The following is a 22766-nucleotide window of genomic DNA, read 5'->3' on the forward strand; positions in this document are numbered from 1 at the left end:
CTTCTGATGGTAAACTTGAAATTACTCAGTTAGTGCTTCAATCATCTTATTAAAAAATTGTTCCCCCTGGTCGCTCATCAAGATCTTCAGACAACCAAACCTGGACAATATATATTCGAAAACGAACTTCGCAATGGTTTCTGCACTACAATCCTTCACTGGTTTTTCCTCGGATCACCTTGTCAAGTAATTAGTCGTGGTGATGATATGTTGCACCAGTGCTTTTCCCCGACAGACTGATAGGTCTAAAAAAGTCAATTGCCCATTTATCAAAAGCCTACAAAGTCACCTGTGGTACTAGTGGCATTTCATCTATTCTAGATGGATTTCCTGTCCTTTGACATCCATAAGATGCTTGACAAAAGTATTTTTTATCCTTATGCACTGTAGGCCACCATAATCCAGCTCTCAAAATCTTTTACGCAGTGGCTTTTCCTGCATAATGCCCACCCATGACTCCTCCATGAGGTTCTGTCAGAATGCTATGTCTTTCATGTTTAGGGGCGTATCTGCGCAGTACTTCAACAGGTCCCATTTTAAATATAACACATATCAACTTATATTTAACTAATTATGAAAACTAAACCACAAAGTTTTTAACTTAACATTTTTATTCGGGTATTTTTGCACCCTTTTGGAGCAATTGATAGTATTAACATTAAGAGAGAAGTTTTCCCCAAAAACCAAGCATTAAGAGAGAAGGTCAGAGAGTTGAAATTCAATACATACATCGATGTTTCCTTCTCATCTGCCCCACTCATGAATTCTAGAGATAGATAATACAAAGAAAATAGAGAAAGAAACCCTCTCAAAATCAAAAAGTACAGGAGCGCATGGCACTCATGATGCGAGCGGGAACATGGATTTTCAAACTGGCACCCTTGTTCTTGACCATTCCCAAACCCTTTTGTCCTTACCTGACCCTCTGTTAGGTTTCTTCCTTTGGATCTTCTTCATCCATTATTTGAGTTTACAACAAAAATTTTGATCTACCATGAGAATGACAAGGTGTCCATGTCCAGGTTCTACTCCATTGCAGGTATGCAGGTTTTTCACTGTCATTCCTTTTTTCACTTGCATTTTATTTATAGTATTTTGTTTGGATTTTTCTCCTTCTATGGTGATTTTTTTTATTTGGTTAGGCGACTTAGGCCATTTAGTGAGGAAGAATTGAGAAGCAACATGCCTCTGGTTGTGACATGCAATGACTTCCAGCAAGAAGTTATCATCTGTCAAAATATTACCAACAAGAAAATAGATTGAACATTTACATTCAACAAGGTAATGATCTGAAAATCACTCATGAATGATCTCAGTTAATTAATGAAGGTATTACAGACCCATGTGCTGGGGTGTGCCTATGTTATTTTAAGCAACGTATTGATAAGATTGCGAAATACACAGGTACTTGAAACAGTGAGAGAAACACAATAAGAAAATACAAAAACACAGCAAATTTAATAAGGAGTTCACCCAATCCTCCTGGGCTACGTCTCCTGGTCCAGCCTTTAGTGGTGGCCTTTTTTATTGTGTCTTAAAGCAAAGATTTTACAATAAGGAGCTCAATTTGAGTCTCACTTAACAGAGAATGATCAGTAGGATTGTACTTGTATCCCCCAAGTCTCTAAAGTACACAGACTCCCCTTACTGAATCTCAATCTCGACTAGTCTCTATGGTATGAGTCCAATTTGGTACTCAATACCTGATAGGTCTACACAGAGGAGTTTCTTGAACCTCTCAAGCCTTCTCTGGTGTTCAGAGACTCTCAGACTCTCTCTATTCTGTCTACTCGATGCTGCCTTTGCTCTGCAGGTCAACTCGGCTTCTCTGTTCTCTACAATTCACTTATTTCTCTCTACTTCTATCCCATATGCTCTTTGTTTGTTCGTGGCTTAAAGCCAATCTACTCCCTGACTGTTCATTTCCGCTTCTCGGCTCTCTGGATCGCCTACCTCTATCCGCTGGAATTCCCCTACTCTGCGTCATCATCGCTGTGTAATGCTTCACAGAGAGGTGGCCACATGTTTCCTCACAAATTGAGTGTTAGTTCTCTTTAAATCAGTCATTATTTCTGTTGATCCACGATCGCCCGCAAAATTGATTCCTCTGCCAAATCATCGGTCATGTCGGACCTCAAATCTCATGTACCTCAGTCTATTTCCTTTTCAAATCTAGTCTTCCATCAAGTTGATTCTCCACCATTGGTCTGGAGCCTCCAGATCCTACGGTCTCCCTCTATATCGTACGGGTAAGTTGCTCGACCATTACTCACATGATGTAAGCGGTTTTCTCTCACATCCGTTGGACGCGTGTCACCCGGTGTGTGGCATCACACTAAACTCGACCAAACTCACTTATCGCTCGAAGTGCATGCGATATCTTGTTGGTTTTGGGTATAGGACCCGCCTTCTAACAGTTTCCACATGGTGTCGTATTTTCCTCATGATGGAGCGCTTGGGGCTTTCCTTCACTGAGAGTTTTTCCCTGCGATACGCGATTAGCGCTTCAGAAACTGCCTCTGTTTTTGGATTTGGGCTTCCGATTGCTAATTTCCATCCGTGCGCGGTCTCCATGGGCCAACGATCAGCGCGCTTTGACCAAGGGTTCTCGTTGTTCCATGCTGGCCACAAATTTCCATTGTCCAAAGGTCATTTCTGATAAGCTCGTCATTCATAAGATTTTGAAGCCTAACATAATTTGAAAAAATTATGGAAATGTTTAAGGATCCAATTCGGATCATAGCCTTCCCACTGAAAAAGCTTTTGGACCACCAAAAGTTGGTTTTCAAGCATCAACTAAGTGAGGGTATAGTTGTCTCACTTGTCCAATCTCTATCCATTTTGCACTGGTTGGCTTTAAACCATTGAGTCCAATCCTGAGGTACTCAACATCTCCCCTGCACGTCGTCCTCACCTTCCTATCCAAAACTGTGTCTTCCTGCAATTCATTGAGATATTCAGGTAACAGATCATCAATAGAAGGCAATTGACTCTACTCTTCGAGATCTTTAATTAATGAAGGTTCAAATAGTCTCAAGCTCTCTGCATTAATGACTGAGTAGATGTGCATGTAAGCTGGTAATTCAAGGCGAAAAGCATTCTCACCAATTTTCTCAAGTATCTTGAAAGGTCCATACTTTATTGGCTTTAGCTTTTTACCTTCAACTTGCATTCTATCCTCACTAATATACAGCCAGACTTGATCACCAACTTGGAAACTATGCTCCATCCGATGCTTGTCATGCCTTGCCTTGTATTTGGCTTGGCTCTTTTCCAGTTGTTCCTGTACTGCCTGGTGAATCTCTTGGATTTGTTCAATGAACTTGGTTGCCTTGTCCACATCACTATGTCCATTAACTGCTATGTCTTTACCAAAGTCAAAATCCAAGGGAGACCTTGGTGCGAAACCAAAACAGGTCTCAAAAGGATATCTCTATGTAGAAGAATGTTTTGCTCGGTTGTAAGCATGTTGCACATAACACAAATTTTCATCCCAAAGTTTGGGATGCTTGTTGCAATAGCCTTTGAGCAACTAGATCACTGTCCTGTTGACCACTTCTGTCTAGCCATCTGTTTGTGGATGAAAGGCTATGCTTTTCTTCAATTTGGTGTCCATCAGTTCCCATAGACTTGACCAAAACTTCCCAACAAATCGGGTGTCTCGATTAGATACAATGGAAGTGGGTGATCCAAAATGAACCCATACATGTTGAAAGAACAACTTTGCAATTTGTTCAGCTGTAATCTGTTTATTACAAGGTATCAAAATACACATTTTGCTAAACCTATCCACAACAACATACAAATAGTCATGACCTTTCCTAGATTTAGGCAGTCCTCCAACAAAGTCCATGGAAACACTTTCCCAAGGATGAGAAGGAACTGGCAGTGGAGTGTACAAGCCTAGTTTTCTATTTTTGGGCTTGCTTTTAGCACACATGGTACACCCTCTTACATATCTAGAAACTGTCTCATTCATTTTTGGCCAATAAAAAAATCTTTGCAGCTGTGCAACCATTTACTTACCCCAAAGTGACTTGATATTAGAGAAGTGTGTGCTTCTCGAATTATCTTTACTCTTTCAGTTTGTGGAATGCATAGCTTCCCACAATGACACAAGAGTTGGTCCTTAACATGATAATCCAATTCTTCTACACGTTTTCCTTGACTTAAAGTTGCATATACATCTTTAAAATCTATATCTTGAGCATATTGTTCAATGTAGCTCTCATGCAATATTGAATTATGCTTAAGTATAGTGGATGCATTTATAATAGGTCTAGATAACATATCTGCAACTTTATTGTGTATTCCCTTTTTATATCTGATGTCTAAATGAAACTGTTGTAGAAAACCCATCCATCTATAGTGTCTTGATTGTTGCAACTTAGTTTGGGTGTGTAGATATTGAAGTTGTTGATGATCAATATGTATAACTATCTCTTTGCCCACTAAGTAATGTTTCCACTTTTTCACACTCTATACTAATGCATACAATTCTTTATCATATGTGGGATAGTTAACTATTGCAGAATTAAATGTCTCAAAATGATAACATATGGGTTTACCGTGTTGTATCAACACTACTCCCATGGCATAGTCACTGGCATCTATTTGGATCTCAAATGGTGTTTGAAGATCAGGCAGTGCTAGTACTGGTGCTGTACTAATATTTTCTTTCAAGGTGTCGAAGGCTTCTTGTTGTTTGCCTCCCCACTGAAACACCTTGTTCAATCCTGTTAAAGCATGTAAGGGAGATGCAATTAAGGAAAAGTTAGAAATGAACTTTCTCCAATATTGTGCTGCTCCTAAGAAGATTCTAACTTCTGTAGCAGATTTCAGTTTAGGTCAGTTTACAATGACTGCAACTTTAGAGGGATCTATCTTCAATTCACCACCCCTACTATATGACCCAAATAATTCAAAGATGTTTTTCCAAATTCACATTTTGAGAGTTTAACATAAAATTTTTCTCTTTTCAAAACATCTAGTGTCTGCTTAACATGCTTTTAATGTTATTCCCATGTTTTTCTAAATATAAGAGTGTCATCCAGATATACAATAACAAAATCATCAAGAAAAGGTCTGAGTACATCATTCATTATTCTCATGAAAGTAGCAGGATCATTAGTTAAGCCAAAAGGCATAACCAACCACTCATGCTTTGTTTTGAAAGCAGTCTTCCATGCATCTTTTTCTACAACTCTGACCTGATGATATCCACTATGCAAGTCTAACTTTGAAAAATAAATAGCTTCTTTCAATTGATCTAATAGGTCATCTATGCGAGGAAGGGGATCAATTTTTTTTATTGTTATCTTATTCAGTGCTCGGTAATCAATGCACATTCTCCACGAGCCATCTTTCCTCTTCACCAAAACGATTGGAGACCCACATGGTGATGTGCTAGGTCTGATGAATCCCTTCTCGAGCAACTCCTGCACCTGCTTCTTGATTTCTGTATTCTCTAAAGCAGACAACCTGTACATTCCAATGTTAGGCAATGGAGCATCTTGTTGCAAATTAATATCATGCACTATTTCCTTTTTGGGTGGCAGACCTTTAGGTTCTTGAAACAAGATATCATATTTTGAAACAACTTTTTCTAAATCAGCTTGTTGTTTAGCATCACAGCCCTCAAATACATTGGTTTTATCAGGTTTCTTTTCCTTTACAACCATCAGTAAAAATTGTTTGCATGAATTTACAATTCGTTTCATCTGCCATGAGTTTATGAGAGTATAATTATTCTTGAGCTTATGAGCTCTTACAAAGTATTCGATTCCATCTTTAACGAGTAGATACTTGTTCTCAGCTCTATAGAAAATAGCTTTTCTATCATACAAGTAAGGACTTTCTAAAACAATTCCACATATATCCAGAGGAACTATATCTAACTCAACCTCATCTACAAATGCTGACCCAAAAGAAAACTTAAGTTTACATTGTCTAGTCACTTGTAGTTGTGCTTTATCACTTAACCAACCTAATGGGTATGGTTTCTTGTGAGGTGTAGTCAGTAATCCCAACTTCTTTACAATTGCTTTAGAAATTAAATTTACTTGTGAGCCATTATCAAACAAAGTATCAACCTTTTGATGCTTGGAAATAACTCAAATATGGAAAAGCTCTTGTCTTTTTGTCTCATTTTCTTCATCATTAATAGATTGTGTAGAATTACTAGTAGATGCTTTAGAATTTTTACCTTTTATACATATGGCTGCAATGGTTGTTTCATCTCCTAAGTCCGACCCCAAATCTTTCTAAATAGTTGTAGCATTCTTCTTTTTCTTGCCCTTGAATTTCGTAGGTCTCAGCTCCGGATGTAGAATCCAACAGTGCTCATCATCATGCCCATCCTTCTTATAGTGGGTGCATGAAGACTTGCTTTTCTGTGCAATGTTGGCCTTCCTCTCTTTCCATTTTTGTTTTCTTTTCTCCTTATTCTTTCTTGCAATGGGCTTGGATGATCCTCCAACTTCTGGGTTCCCATTATTTCCTCTGGCTTCTAGATGTGTAGCTTGAACAGATACCTCATCTATACTAGTGGGATTAAACATGAGGAGTGTGCCTCATGTAGCTGTGTAGACCACCTATGTACTTCAACAGAGTCTCAGGTGAGTCTAATGAAATTCCTAGAATCAAAGCTCTCTTCCTAAATTCTTGGGTGGAACCCTATACACTTTTCCCTTTCAATTGGCAAAGATTTTGCCAGGTCATCATGGATTGCTGCATGTAAGCTAGTGGATAGAACTGCTTTTTGATTGCAGAAACAAATTCACTCTAGACAGAAAGAATCTTACCATGTTTCTTCATGTCAGCTTGTGTCTTGCCTTCCCACCATACCAAGGCAGTGCCTCCAAGGCATAAGCTGGCCAGTTGAATCTTACTGTTATCTGAGTCGATACTTTGCACTCTACAATAAACATCAATTTGTCTGATCCAATTATCCAGCTTTTCTACATTCATCTCTCCATCATATATTGGTAAATCAAATTTAACATCTAATTTAATCAAAGATGTCTTCTTTTTATGTTCAGGGCTATTAGGAGGTGTGAGAAAGTTTTCTTCTTTCCCTTTGCCTTTTGAGTGGTCATGGAGGAGAGATTCTTCTTCTCCTTTTTCTTTGGAGTGTGATGAATCTTCATCTTTACCTCTCTTAAACTCCCTGTACATTTCCTCTACCATGGACCTCATGGCCAGGAAACTATCTATGAATTGAGGATCTAGTCCCACGAGACTTTCTTCTGACATTTTCTTCTTAGGACAGACTCTTCCAATTTCTGGGTTAGTTCCAACCAACTCTCCTTCTCCTAATTTAAGCTTTGATCTAGTTAGCATTCAACAACAAAATCCAGCACAATATTGTCTAACCTTAAACAACCTAGAGCTCTAATACCACTTGATCGGAAAATCACTCGTGAACGATCTCAGTTAATTAATGAGGGTATTACAGACCCATGTGCTGGGGCGTGCCTATATTATTTTAAGCAGCGGATCGATAAGATTGCGAAATACACAGGCACTTGAAATAGTAAGAGAAACACAGTAAGCAAATACAAAAACACAACAAATTCAATAAGGAGTTCACCCAATCCTCTTGGGCTACGTCTCTTGGTCCAACCTTCAGTGGTGGCCTTTTTTATTGTGTCTTAAAGCAGAGATTTTATAATAAGGAGTTCAATTTGAGTCTCACTTAACAGAGAATGATTAGTAGGATTGTACTTGGATCCCCCAAGTCTCTAGAGTACACAGACTCCCCTTACTGAATCTCGACCTCAACCGGTCTTTGTGGTATGAGTCCAATTTGGTACTCAATACTTGACAGGTCTACATAGAGGAGTTGCTTTAAGCTCTCAAGCCTTCTCTGGAGTTCACAGACTCTCAGACTCTCTATGTTCTGTTTGCTCGATGTTGCCTTTGCTTTGTAGGTCAGCTCAGCTTCTTTGTTCTCTGCAATTCATTTCTTTCTCTCTACTTCTGTCCCCTCTGCTCTTTGTCTGTTCATGGCTTAAAGCCAATCTACTCCCTAACTGTTCATTTCCACTTCCCGGCTCTCTGGATCGCCTGCCTCTGTCCATTGGAATTCCCTTGCTCTGCGTGATCATCCCTGTGTAATGCTACACAGAGAGGTGGCCACCTGTTTCCTCACGAACTGAGTGTCAGTTCTCTTTGAATCGGTCGTTATTTATGTTGCTCCAACATCACCCGTGACACTGATTCCTCTGCTAACTCATCGGTCATGTCGGACCTCAAATCTCATGTACCTCAGTCTATTTCCCCGTCAAATCCAGTCTTCCATCGGGTTGATTCTCCACCGTTGATCTAGAGCCTCCAAATCCTATGGTCTCCGTCTATATTGCGCGGATAAGTTGCTCGACCATTACTTATGCGATGTAAGCGGTTTTCACTCACATTCGCTAGATGTGTGTCACCCGGTGTGTGGCATCATGCTGAACTCGGCCAAACCCACTTACCGCTCGAAGTGCACGCGATATCCTGCCGGTTTTGGGCGCGGGACCCACCTTCTGATGGTTTCCGCATGGTTTCCTGTTTTCCTTGTGACCGAGCGCTCGGTGTTTTCCTTCACTGAGAGTTTTTCCCTGCATTTGTGCTAATCGCGTATCAAAAATTGCCTCTGTTTTTGGATCTGGGCTTCCGATTGCCAATTTGTGTCCATGCGCAGTCTGCATGGGCCAACGATCAACGTGCTTTGACTGAGGGTCCTTGTTTTTCCGTGCTGGCCACAAATTGCCATTGTCTAGAGGTCATTTCTGATAAGCTCGACATTCATAAGATTTTGAAACCTGACATAATTTGAAACAGTCATGGAAATGTTTAAGGATCCAATTTGGATCAGGTAATTTCCTAGACCTTTTGTAAATATTAGTGGTAATAGTGAGCTTGGATTTAGCCCTTAAATAGGGATTATGTAGCTTTAATTAGATGCAAATATGATGTTTTTTCTTTCTTTCCAAAGTTGGAGGAGCTAACATATGTTAGATTTGCATCTAACAGAGGCTTGTAATCCTCACTTTTAGTCTGGTATGCATAAAACAAAATTACTTCACATCATTTATTTCTCATTCGATGGGAAAATATGAAAAAAACTCTATGATGAATGATAAATAATGAAAATTTTCCTCTGCATCGAAATATTGACATTCAATGAGATGTATTGTAGTTGCGTGGAAACTTAAAACCACATCATATAAAGAAGTTGCAATGGAAAACTAGGCTGTTTTGCCCAAATTTTATCTCAACGTGGTTTTATTTTGGAAACCCTCCTTGCTCTGAAGGTAGAAAATATTTAGACACATTGAAAGGGTTTGAAGTGGCCAAGGAGGCCTTTTAAACTGACATCTTTGCCAATCTTTTTATATTTTTTGAGTAGTTGTGTCATATCCTCTTTGTATTTAAAATATTCTCAATAGTGTACATTTATACCCATCTAATTTTGGATCATTTAATGTTTAGAAAAGAAAATGTTTTCAACAAATCTAACCTTCAAAATGCTCCGGGACCCAGGTCCAATCCTTATCAATTAATTCTACGAGCCTGAGAAACACTTCAGTGGTGTATAACCTCTATAAACATCTTAAACAAATGACCTTGACCACAAGTAAATTTTGAATTGTTTTTACTAAGTTCGTTAAGTGACAAGTTTTGACTCTTTTGTAAGTCTCCTTCAACCAAATTGGTTTAAAGTCTCCCTACAGCTTGGTTGAACATTATGCTTGCCATTTTTTATTTAAAATTTGAGCAAAGATTTTCCAAGTGTTTTCCTGAATCAAGAGATTTCTATATAGCTCAGGGTAGGATCTCATGGTTTTCTTGATGAGAAACACATTTTGTTTGTTTTACAAGGATTTATTTTGAAGAAAATAAGTTTGAGAATCAATCCTCTTCACACTAGTACTTTTAGAGCAGAGTTGTAACTATTTGAATTGGCACTAAATGCATCATGAAAGTCTCATCATACTAGTTGGAAACAAACTATTAACATTTAGAAAAGTGGAATGCTCATCAAATTGTTTCGAACCAACTGGTTATGTTTTGTAGAATGGTCAAGGATGAGTCCAAAAGTCAATTGGTGAGAATATATCAGAAGGGAAAATGTAAGATGTTAATGATAATTGTTATAGACAATTGTCTGTGTAGTCTCGACTCTCTAAAACAATACATAGCATGCTGACAAATATATATTACAGGATATTTAGGTGACAGTTAACCAGGAATGTTTCCCTCTCAATTCACCATTATTTACAGAGTTATAGCGGGTCATCTTCTAGTTCAACATGTACCTCCAAAGGTACTATCCAAGGTCTAGGAGCACACATCATTAGGTTTGTTCTTTGTACAACAGTCTCCTTGTGTTCTTGTGTGTAGCAGAGTGCGAGGGAGGTGCAATTAAGGGCCCCAGTCTTAGTTTACTTCCTGTTTTTCCACTTTCAATTCCCTATAATTCCAGATTTATAAAATTCTAGTTTAAGTTGGTTTTATATTTCAATGCATTTGTATTTTTGAGTTGCTTTTCTATTTATGATTTAATTTTCCAGTTTCACGAAAAGAGTATTGTATAGGTTTTAGAGAGAGGATGTTGATCCGAAGAGAGATTGAAGGAAAGGTGTGTGTGTAGCCCACTCCAATCTAGGTGTAGTTTTATAATTTTCCAGTTTTAGGAAAAGAGCACTATATAGGTTTTAGAGAGAAGTTGTTGATCCGAGGAGAGGGTGAAGGCAAGGTGTGTGTGTATCCCACTCCAATCCAAGTGTAGTTCTATAGGAGGCCAACACACATGCATATGTTGGACACTCTAACCTAGGTGCACATGGTTAGGTTATTTTTATTGTACAACCCAAGCCTCCTTTATAAAGAGAGGTAGGGTCTCTATTCTTATTCATTTTATTCAGTAGATATTAGTGAGTGAATAGAGTTCTAATTTATTACTTCCGGTATTTCTTGTTTTCAGAGTAATAAATAGTGATGTGATTTGAATTTCCGATATGTTGGAGTTTTTGTTATGATTTTCAGTTTGATGTGTTTCAAAATTTCAATTCCTAATACAAATCAAATTGTAGTTTTGATAGTACTTTTAGTTTTTTGTTATCCTAAGTAGGTTGGTTAGGTCAGATTGATAATACCATTACTGCATGCCAATAACTTCAACATGGTATTAGAGTGGTGTATATGAAAGTTTCCAGACGTTGTGTATGGAGAGAATAACTCTCGGAATATTTCAGAGGGTGTGAAGCCCAAGTAACTTTAGGGGTTGAAGCACATCCATGCTAGTAGTTGTCACATGTGGACCTGAGAAGGGTTGAGAGGGTGTTGATGCCCAAGATCCTCTAGTGATTGGAAGATTAAGTTTGACAAGACATTGGTGATCTGCACTCAGGGTAAGTTGTGACTTTGATTTTTGTGTTGATTGATTTGTTTATTAAGGTTTTTCTTGTAGAGTTGTAGAATTGGCCACTCCTAGTATGTGTACATCTAGCATTTGGAGGGTGATCCCAACTTTGTACCATGGAAATGCAGATTGAAGAATCTCCTAGAGCCTTAAATTTTTGGTGCCTTTTGGAAACAAGGGTCACACTATCTACATATCCCAAAGATTTAGTGAAGTACATTAAGATTCCAATGAATGTGAGCTTGTCTTGTTGGGTTTGATGAAAGGTCATTTGGTCCCTCCTATCATTAGGATGAAGATTTCAGAGAAGATGTATGATGCCTTGGGAACCCTATGCTAGAGTGTGAACATATATGGGAATATGTTCTTGAGCAAAAATCTCACCACGACTTGCAAGAGAAAGACAGATTCAATAGAAAGTTATTTGATAAAGTTAGCAGAGTTGAGAGACCAACTTGGTGTAGTTGGTGACAATCAAAGATGATAAGATAGTTTAGATTTCTTTGAATGGACTTAGTTCAACTTGGCACCACTTGTTCAAGTTATTTATTGGTGGGAAAATTCATTGAATTTGAACAGTTGTGGGATGCCTTTCGTTGGGGATGACTTGAGACCATAACAAGTCTCAAATGGTTTTGAGGATGAATTACCAAAGAGGAGGAAATAAATGAGGACTTGAGACATGGATAAAAAAATCAAGGAGTAAGAATCATGTTAAGGGAAGAAAGATTGATTCATATCAAGTGCATCAAGTGTGAATATATGGGAAACTATGCATCTCAATGTCTTGAGAAGAACATGGCCAAGAAATAGCAACATGATTTTGTAGATAGTCTAAGTAACAAGACATGTCCAAATAAGGCTTGTGTCCCATATCCTATGTGGTGGACACTGATACATGAGGGAATGTTTCTGACATGTGTCTTATGGACATGTTCCCTCACCATGTCCCTTGTAAACGAGGCTTGTGTCCCATAAAAACATGTTTTCCCATTCATTTGAGCTCTTTTCACTCAATGGGTTGGAGGTGTGAGATGTTTTTGAGTACAACTTAGGGTTATTGTTAGTGTAGTCAAAGTGCCAAGGAAGTGGATTTGTCCACCAATATCCAAGTTTTTCCTACAAAAATCCATTATCTTCCTTATTTCATAGAAATCATGACTAAATCATCAAGGGCAACTACGAAAGGTCAAAGGAAAGGGAGGAATTTCCCCAATAATGTTGGTTCCCTTCCTTCATTTTCTTCAGGGTCTGTTAGTGCTCCATCTGCTGGAAGTGGGGATCCAACAACATCAAATGCTGGAAAAAACATCGTTTACCAAGAGAATGGACTCAAGAGAAAAAGTTGTATGATTGAATTTGTATCATTGTCATGTAAAATAGTAAATGTTTTAGTTTCTAAATTCTAAAAGAAATTGAATCTTTGTCTATATTTCATTTTTGTATGTGGAATTCACAAAATAGTGAATTCCACATACTCATATATATATTCTTTGTATGTTGTATTTGAGGTCATCGTGTCTCATGTTGGACACTTATATATGTGTCATGTGACTTAGCAGGAAGTGTAGATGCTTAAAGTGTGAATGAGTTGACTGCCAAGCTTGATACTACCTTCTCTATGGTGTCATGTCTTTCCATGAAACATAGTTTTTGGTATCGGGTGGAATGTGTGCAATGGAGCTTTGATACATATGGCTTGTGGGAGGAATGCATGTGGAGTATGCCACATATCTTGTTAAGGGATTGGCCTCCACGTCTTTCTAGATGCCTTAAAGTGATGTTTGAGTTAATTTCTATCTTGTATGTTCCTGATTTAATGAAGAGCTTGCTTTCAGTTTCTTGCATGATAGATTTATAGTATTTGGTTGAGTTTGATGGTCATCAAGTTACCATTGAAGACAACATCCAAAAAAGTAAAAAAGTGACCTTTGCAGCCTATTCATAGATATGGTTGAACAAGTATGGTACGATGCCACGATGGAGGAGAATTCCTTTAGCCTCGAGGAGACAATTACAAAATTATTTGTGGAATCAATGATTGATTCCTTGATTGTAGTTGATAGGAGTATGGAAGAATGCCAAGATAAGGTTGTTACTAAAGGATTCTCTCAGGGATAGGGATTTTACCTTGATGAGACTCTTACTCCAATGGTTTAAGGATTCTATGAGGAAGTGGGAGTTTCCTTGGATGGGTTGATGCATGCATCACTAGTTTTGGATTTTGGTATCAATGTGTTTGTATTCATGCTGGGATTTTATAAATTTAGTGTAGATGCTACTTATTTATTTGATAGATCTGATAAACTTATTTTGGCCATGTATACATATGAGTTCATAATTGTAGGAAATCTAGAACAATTCATGTTGTGGTGTGGGAAGACTTTGATCAGTGAAGTTGACATGAAGGGAAAAGGATGTTGGCAAGTTGTTGATGTAGTATTTCTTGTATCAAAGGTTTTCACCTTGAATATTCCAAAGAGTGTTTAGAGTATAGAAGGAAACAATGATCTAGCTTCATGTTTCTTTAGTTTTATAGGAAGTCAACAATTTGATCAAGCCCCAATTGGGGGGAGGTTTGTGATGCAGTAAGAGAATCTTGTGTTTGGAAGAAACAAAAATTGGTGAGAGGGAGCGTTAGAGTTTTTGTCCTAGGCACACTTGTTAGTTCAACATGCACTTGTGAATGTATCCAAGACTTTGGTTTGCATAACAATAAGTTAGTACAACAACATATCCGTACAATATTCTACTTGGGATCATGTGTGCAACAAAGTGTGAGGGAGGCATAATTAAGTAGGGGAGTAGAGGGCGCATGCATGCTTCAGTCTTAGTTTATTTCCAGTTTTTCCACCTTCAATTCATTGTTGTTCCAGATTTAGAAAATTCTAGTTCAGTTCAATTTTCTATTTTAGGTAAGTTCTCTTTCTCAGTTATTTTTCTATTTATGATTTACTTTCCCAATTTGAGGAAAATAACTTTAAATAAATTTTAGAGAGGTGGGTTGATGATCCCAAGAGGAGGGTGAAGGTGAGGTGCATGTGTAGGCTACTCCAGTCTAGGCACATTTCTCTAGAAGGGAAGCTCATGCATGTATGCATGCAGACTGGGCATTCTAACCTTGGTGCTTAGGGTTAGGTTATTTTTAGTTTACAACCCTGAATTCATCTTTAAAGAGAGGTAATGTCTCTATTCTTAATCATTTAGTTAAGGGGGGAGAAATGAATGACTAGATTAGGATTCAAAGATTCCAGTAGTTCCTGTATTCATAGGAATAAAACATTGACATGATTTAAATTTCTAATATCTTGTACTTGTTATAATTTTTAGTTTGATATGTTTTAGTTACTAGTAAGAGTTAGATTTACCATTTTATAGTACTTCCAATTTTTTGTTGATTCTAAGGAGGTATCGTTAACATGTGTTGAAAATTTCAATGCAATTTTTTTTTGTAATCCATCTGTGTATAGATTGTATGTATTGCATTTGATTAAATACACATAGTATTCTTGTTTTTAATATTTCATGTTATTTTTTTTACCTACATGTATTACTTTGTTTCTATAAGTAATAATTTGTGTGTTATGTAGTTTATGTCCTTGACCTACTTTCCTACTAAAAATGGAAAATTCCTACTTTTCTTTCCAATTAATATTTTCATAGATTTTTAATAAGTAACCATTGAACAAAGTGAATAGTTTGTTGAAATTCATCTTACAGTATATTCATTCCATTTTTTGTTGAAGTTTTCGGATGTACTATAAAGCCTCACATTAAGTAATGTAAATATTACTATATCTTTGTCTCTGCAAATTTAGCTACATGAAATTCTCATAAATTGTAGGTATTTGGTACATCTACACAAGAGAAGGATCTCTATGATCACGCTGTCATTTCATAAGTAAATGAAGTATTATAAGTTTTCAATTGCACAATCTTTACCTTATGGCCAAACTAGCACAGGAAAAACTTACACCATGGAAGGTGAAGGGAAAATGGCAATAGCAAGTTTTGATGTTTTTCTATGAAGATAGTTTTTTAATGATTCCTAGGGCTACATTTAGTTATCTAATAAATTGCTACATTTCTATTTTCCAATTTATACTTTTTACTACAAAGACGTATTTGAAATCACAACTGAATAATTCTAATTGGTTTTCTAGCACAACATCCTCAAGGGGCACATATTAAATTGCACTTAATTTATTTGTTGTCATCAATTATAAAATGTTGGTCTTTCTGGATCTAGCAATATTGTCCTTAGGTGGAAACTTGATGATGGAGGTATAACGATTGTACCCATTGCATCTGCAGAGTGCATCAAATGGGGAGCTTCTATCCAATGCTAGTGTGATTCCAAGGGTTGTTAAGCAAATATTTGACACCTTAGAAAGCCAAAATGTTGAATACAATGTCACCTTCTTGGAGTTGTACAATGAATAAATCACTGACTTTCTTGCACCTGATGAGATATCTAAGGTTATGTTAGATGATAAACAACGAAATCCCTTAGCATTGATGGATGACGCAAAAGGTGGGGTACTTGTATGAGGCCTTGAGGAAGAAATAGTTACCAGGGTGAATGAAATATTTACTTTACTGGAAAGAGGCTCTGCTAAGCGATGAACAAAAAAAACACTTCTCAACAAGCAATCTAGGTAAAGTAAATCCTCTCCACGTTGTTTCTTCTCATCAGATATGGGATTAGTTCTAACTTCTAGTTCTGAGTTTTTTTTTTCTCTTTACAGTCACTCCCATCCATTATTTTCTTTCACAATTCATATCAAAGAAGAAACACTAGAAGGAGAATAGTTGATTAAATGCGGAAAGCTTAATTTGGTTGATCTTGTTGGTTCAGAAAACATATCTCGGTTAGGGGCCAGGGAGGTGAGGTCATTCAAACTATCCAACTTTTAGTAGATGGTAAATTTCAAGCTTATTTTTGTACTTAGTATATAAATTGGAATGACATCTAATAGATTATGGTTTGCAAGGTTGGAATCTGGTGGTCAAATATTGCTACCTACACAACATGAAAAACTAAAATTGAATATTCAGAACTTAACTAGATTATGTGTGAGATATTTAGTGCACACTGCATACATCCTGGGAGGGACTAAAGACAAAAAAATAATTGTAATTTATTTAATGAATTCTGAAAGGCCGTGCAAGGGAGGTAGGGGAGATCAACAAAAGCATACTAAAATTATCTCATGTTATTATTGCTCTTGTGGAGTATCATGGAAATGTTCTTTACAAGTATATTTGGGTTAGTTTTTCAGTGGCATGTAAGTAGTTTGACCCTTCGTGTAATTGAGAATGAAATTGGACTGTAATTTTGTATCTAACTTTGAAAAAGGGTGCGGGGATAGTAAAATTACAATATTGTTACATGATTTGTTGTGTGGAAGGACAAAGACTTTGATAATAACAACTATTTCACCATCTTTCCGATATCTCGAAGAAACCCTCAGCACTTTGGACTGTGCCCACAGGGCCAAAAATATCAAAAATAAGCTAGAGGTCTCATTGTCTACCCTTTCTATTACTTTTTATAGCCATATTTGTATTCCTAGCCGCATACTAGTACTTCATAGATCTATATCATATCTTGGGGTTTGGTGTTGGAACTTGGGGTTGTGAGTCAGAAATGGAGTTTGGTGTTGGAACTTGGGGTTGTGAGTTGGAACTATAGAAATTAAATTTACTTTTTAAAAAAAATCAAAAAGTTTTTACTAAACCTTCTTTTAGTGCTCATAGACCCAATAGCTCTAGAAATCATTTTTCTAGATTGATGAAATTTATTTTTTAACTAAAATAAAAACGTTTTTAATAAAAAAATTCTAGTGATAAAAACCCAATAGCTCTAGAATTCATTTTTTTTAACATTCTTGTTCATATTACAATTCTAAAAATTCCATCTTACCCAATTTTCAGCTAGACTACAATAATCTATGATATAATATGAACCCACTCTCTAGAGGTAATCAATTTGAGCATTTTTAATTCTTGTTGGCACCTTTCAAACTCTGTTTCCATGTTTTTAAATCCTAAGCACCACTAGCAAACAAGGGATATCTTTCCTTCCAAATAATTTTTGGTAGAATGTCCACCTTACCTTACCTTTCACTCCAACTAAACCTAGTTTGGTTGAAAGCCCCCTACTTAGATCACTACATACATTGTATTTAGTGCTAAAATCATAATAATATCAAACTATTTTTAAAAAATTTAGGGTTTAGGAAGTTCAAAATCAATTGGATTTAGATCTAAACTGAAATCAAGATTTTATTTCTCTTTTACATTATAATTTAGGGAGTTCAAAACAAATTGAATGGAATCATTGTTGTCACTAAGTATAATGGATTTAGTGTGATAATAGATAAAATGAAGTAATTATTTATGAGCATTTTTTCTTGAACGAACATTAGGATCCATTATATCATATAGAAAAGTACATGCATTAAAAAAAACTCAATATTTCATGTGACATTCACATTGTATGTGACTTGTTTTTCATTAAAAAAATTTACTTTTTCATGTAACATTCTTTTTTTGTTAAAAATTATTATATTTATAATCTGAATTATAATTGTAATTTGAAATAAATCTTCCAGTAACTCTTAATTTACCAATCGTTCATGGACATCACAAGAAACATTCACAATAGAATATGAAGAACAATTGGGTACCTACTTCATACGTATTAAAAAATGCTTCTACTTCTTAACGTGAATTACAAGTGTAATCTTAGTTGGATCTCCAATTTTATTTTTTTTGTAAGCTAATGTAGGACCTTTGATTTTCTATTTAACCGGGTTGACAAAAATACAAATGTTTGGTGGCCTCAACCTGCCCAGAAGGGAAAACAAAAAGGCTAAGTCTGCAAATCCATGCCAAATACAATTCATTTTCAAAATTTCTAATCTGGTTTCCTATCGACATAATCAACTTAAAACAGAACAAAAAGGAGAACTAGTTCTCAAAGGACTAACAAAGAAAACCATTTGCATAATCTGGAAGGTTTAGTCTACCATGATCTCAAGCTTGATCTCTTCTTCTTGGGGCGTTGTTGCTATCTTCTTCAGCTGTTGTTGTATATCTTCTAGCTTACTATCCTGCATCAGCAAAGTAATTTGGAGGTTTTTCATCTCCCTCCTCATATTTGGTATTCCCTGAGCCATTTCTGCCATATCCACTGCTACCTACTCCATTGCCTTCCCCAATAACCACTTCACCACCCAGTATACATGTAGGGCCTGTTTGTATAAGGACATGCGTCCCCTTGTATTGCCCAGGTCAGGGATCAGGTTGCCCCAATCCTCCATCTCCGGTTCCGAATCATCCTGCATAGCATTGTTTTCCAATTCTTGAATAAGTCTACATATGTCTACGTCTGTGCCTTCATTATAGGCCTTCTCTGCCTCCTACACCATATGCTTCATTGTTTTTCGACCCTGTCTCTGTCATGCTGGTGAAGGTGCTTTAGAATCTTGATTGTCGGGTTGTTGTGCTTCCCCTCTGCCACTGCGACCTTTTCCTCTACCTGAGCAAAGTTGTCTGCTCCTGATAGCTGCCTGGCTCCCCTGCTCAACCTCGAATGAGACATTCCCTGTGAATTCCTCTCTACCGGACTCCTTGACTTTCCTATCCCTATCTATTCCTTCTCCTTGTTGCTCTTTCTCCAGCGTTTTGTCCATCCCCACTCTTCCTTTCCTGGAAAGAAGTTGGTCTTTATGCTCAAGGGGTCTCTCTTCCTCCTAGGCCCTCAGATTTTCTGTCTCCAACTAACCCTTCTCAGTGTCGACCTGTGATCCTTGCATGCCTTTATCTTGTCTCATCTGCCTACCTGTCTTATTCACGTCGACTACAACCCTTCTCATTCTCCCTGCCGTTGCCTTCTGCCCCTTTCTGAAATGAATAGCAGGGATTACCTGCCAGCTGCTCACTTCCTTCGTCGCCCTCCTTTGCATCATACTGCCTTCAGCTCTGCCCTTACCTGCTTTTATTGTTCTGTTGCCACATACCCAACGTCCCATCATCTGAACGCCGCCGATCCCTACTCCTTCTTCCTTCATTATTCTGCCGTCTCCTCACCTCGGGTTTCTATCATACCTGCAAGCCGTCTCAACGTCCTGTGGGATGATTAAATTGAGAGGTGGGCTGTATTGCCACCTTCCCACCTCCATCATAATCCCACGCTTCACCCTTTTGTCCACCCCGATCGGGGGCCATCTGTAACCTTTATCTTTAAGCTGTAATCTCATGGTTGTCTTTGGTAATGATTAAGTTAAGGGGCTCCCATCGTGTCGCTTCCAAGTGAGTTGGCCATATGCTATCTACCCTCCCATCCTGCTCATTGCAACCCCAGTTAGCTAGAAAGTCTGCTGCTTTATTACCATCTCTTCTAACATGATTGATAATCCTATAGTCAATACGTTTCATAATTTCTGCCAGGTCCTGAATAAGTCCGGCCGTCCTCCAACTCTTTGCTACCTGTTCCCAATCCTTCCCATTATTCAATTTTCTGAGCATCTCTATTACTAGGTTTGAGTCTCCCTCGATTTCTAACTTTGTGTACCCATTTCGTATTGCTATTCTGATGCCTTGATAGACTGCCATTAGTTCAGCTTCGTTATTGCTCATTATACCTCCCCAATCAGCATAAACCCATCTGGTCCATCCTCGACTATCTTTGAAAATGCCTTCGAATCCTGCTGGCCCAGTTGGATCTCCAATTTATCGTAAACCATATTTTCATTTTGTTTTTTAGTACTATTAAATTTTATTATGTCCTACCTCATTTTATGGTTAGCATTGTGCTATGGAATTAATACTAACATGTAATATTGATTTTTTTTCCAGAACGCTACAGGTAATGACCGCGAATATGATGATAGAGACTATGTTAAGCTTACATCATATATCAGAGACGATGATGATGAGGATGGTGATGGAATTACTGCTGATGATGGGGATGAGATTATCAAGATGGTTAGGATGATGATCATGAGGATGATCTTGACTATGATTTTCGTGGTGCTAGCTAGCCATGTGTTATTTTTTATATTTAGTTGGGATGTCTTAATATGGTAATCATACATTTGAATTTTAGTTGATTCGAATAGTGATGATAATACTATCGGTACTATCTTGTTACCTTATGAATATGTTGAAAATTGTTCACATTTTTTTTATGAAGAATTATTGTGTATGTTGATATTCCTATTTTTTTATGGATGTTGTGAATTTACCTTAAAATAATGATATCTATGAAACACTTTGATTTGGTAATCATACATTGAATTTTAGTTGATTTGATTAAATATGATGATGATATTATCATCATTATCTTGTTATTTTATGTATATATTGAAAATTATCAACATTACTTTGATGGAGAATTATTATGTATGATGATATTACTATCTTTAGATGAATGTTGTGAATTTACCTTAGAATAATGATATTCATGAAAGATTTTGATCTGATAATCACACATTTGAATCTTAATTGATTTGATTAAAGATGATGAGGATATTATTAGTATTATCTTGTTACTTTATATATGTGTTTAAAATTGTCAATGCTTTTTGATGGAGAATCATTATGTATGATGATATTACTATTTTTGGATGTAATGTTGTGAATTTACCTTGGAATAATGATATTTGTGATAGGTGTTGATTTAGTAGTCATATATGTATATTGAAAATTGTCAATGATTTTTTGATGGAGAATTGTTATATATGATGATACTGCTATTTTTTTGATGAATGTTGTCAATTACCCTTAAATTTGTTTACAAACATTAAGTTATCAATTTGAATTGTGATATATTCTTAAATTATATTTAGAAATTGTAATATATTTCACTATGTAATTGAAATTAGTAAAATGAACCCATAAAGGGGGTCATAAATGGAAAGAAAAATACACTCTAAGCAATAAGACAAAAGTGGATGTAACCATGGATGAAAAATTAGGAGTCGAATTGGATGTTAAACTAGCCATCAAAACAAGATGCAAACAATGACACAAAAGGGTTTTAAAGTAGAATTAAAAAAGGGTGCAACACTAGACACAAACAATAGAACAGAATAGGGCATACAAAGGGATACAAAATTGGGCGCAAACAAGGATGCAAAAATGGACACCAAAATGAGGATGCAAAGAATGGTGTAAAATTAGGATGCAAAATTGGGCGCAAAAAAGGATGTAAGAAAAGACACAAAACAAGATGCAAAATGGGACTAAAAAAGGGTGAAACCAAGGATGCCATATTGGATGCCAAAAATGATGCATAACTAGATGCAAATTCAAACTCAAACCTAGGTGCAAAATGAGATGCAAATGTGGACACAAAATGTGGTAGAAAAAAGGATGAAAATTTGGATGCCAAAAAGGATGCAAAATTAGACACCAAAAAAGATGAAAAATTGGACATAAAAAATATTGCAAAATTGGACACACAAGTAGGAAAAATGGTGCAAAATTGTGCATAAAATTGGCTCAAATTTGGATGCAAATTGATATGCAACATTGGATGCAAAATGAGGTGCAAAAAAATGATGCAAAACTTGGTGCAAGAACAAATGCAAAAGTAGACAAAAAATGGCTCAAAATTGAACGTAACATTAGACTCAAAATGGGATACAAAGGTGGACGTAACACATGGCTCAAAATAGGATTGCAAAATTGGATGCAAGAAATGTTGTTAAAAATGATGCCAAATTGAATGCAACAAATGATGCAAAATATGGTGCAAAATAAGATGCAAAAATGGGGGACAAATCAAACACAAAAGTGGATGAAAAAAATGGTGCAAAAATGGATGCAAAATTTGGTGCTAAATCAAATTCAACATATGGTGAAAAACTGGATGCAAAAAATGGTTCAAAAAAAGGCACAAAAACTGGTGAAAAAATAGATGTAAAAATAGGTAGAAAATTAGAAGCAAAAAATGACACAAGTCTAGATGCAAAATTGGCACAAATTAGATGCAAAAAAAGGCACTAAATAGAATGAAAAAGATGGTGTAAAACTTGATGCAAATTGTGACACAAAAATAGAAGAAAAGAATGGAACAAAAGAGGAAGCAAAAAATGATGCAAAAATAGCTGCAAAAATGGCACAAAACTAGAAGCAAAACCTGTTATAAAACCAAATGCAAATCTTGGTGCAAAATATGATGCAAAAAAAAGATGCAAAATTTGGCGCAAAAAGGACGCTTTAAAAATTATACAATAGAGCTAGATTTAGCGCCAAGATGCTCATCCCAAATGAGAAAAAAATGCAGTAAAACCTGGTGCTAAAACTGGCACAAATTGCCTATTTTGTTGTAGTGTTTCTCAAT

General features: G+C 36.6%; 1 pseudogene; it reads left to right on the forward strand.

Annotated features, from left to right (window-relative positions):
- The first annotated feature begins 833 nt into the window (after nt 1-833).
- Nucleotides 834-18764, forward strand: LOC149225785 (kinesin-like protein KIN-5C; annotated as a pseudogene).
- Nucleotides 18765-22766: the final 4002 nt, after the last annotated feature.

This window comes from Pinus tabuliformis, chromosome J (genome assembly GCF_031772625.1).
Source record: "Pinus tabuliformis cultivar Carrire ecotype Pingquan chromosome J, CPIR1, whole genome shotgun sequence".
In the NCBI taxonomy this organism is placed as follows: Eukaryota; Viridiplantae; Streptophyta; class Pinopsida; order Pinales; family Pinaceae; genus Pinus; species Pinus tabuliformis.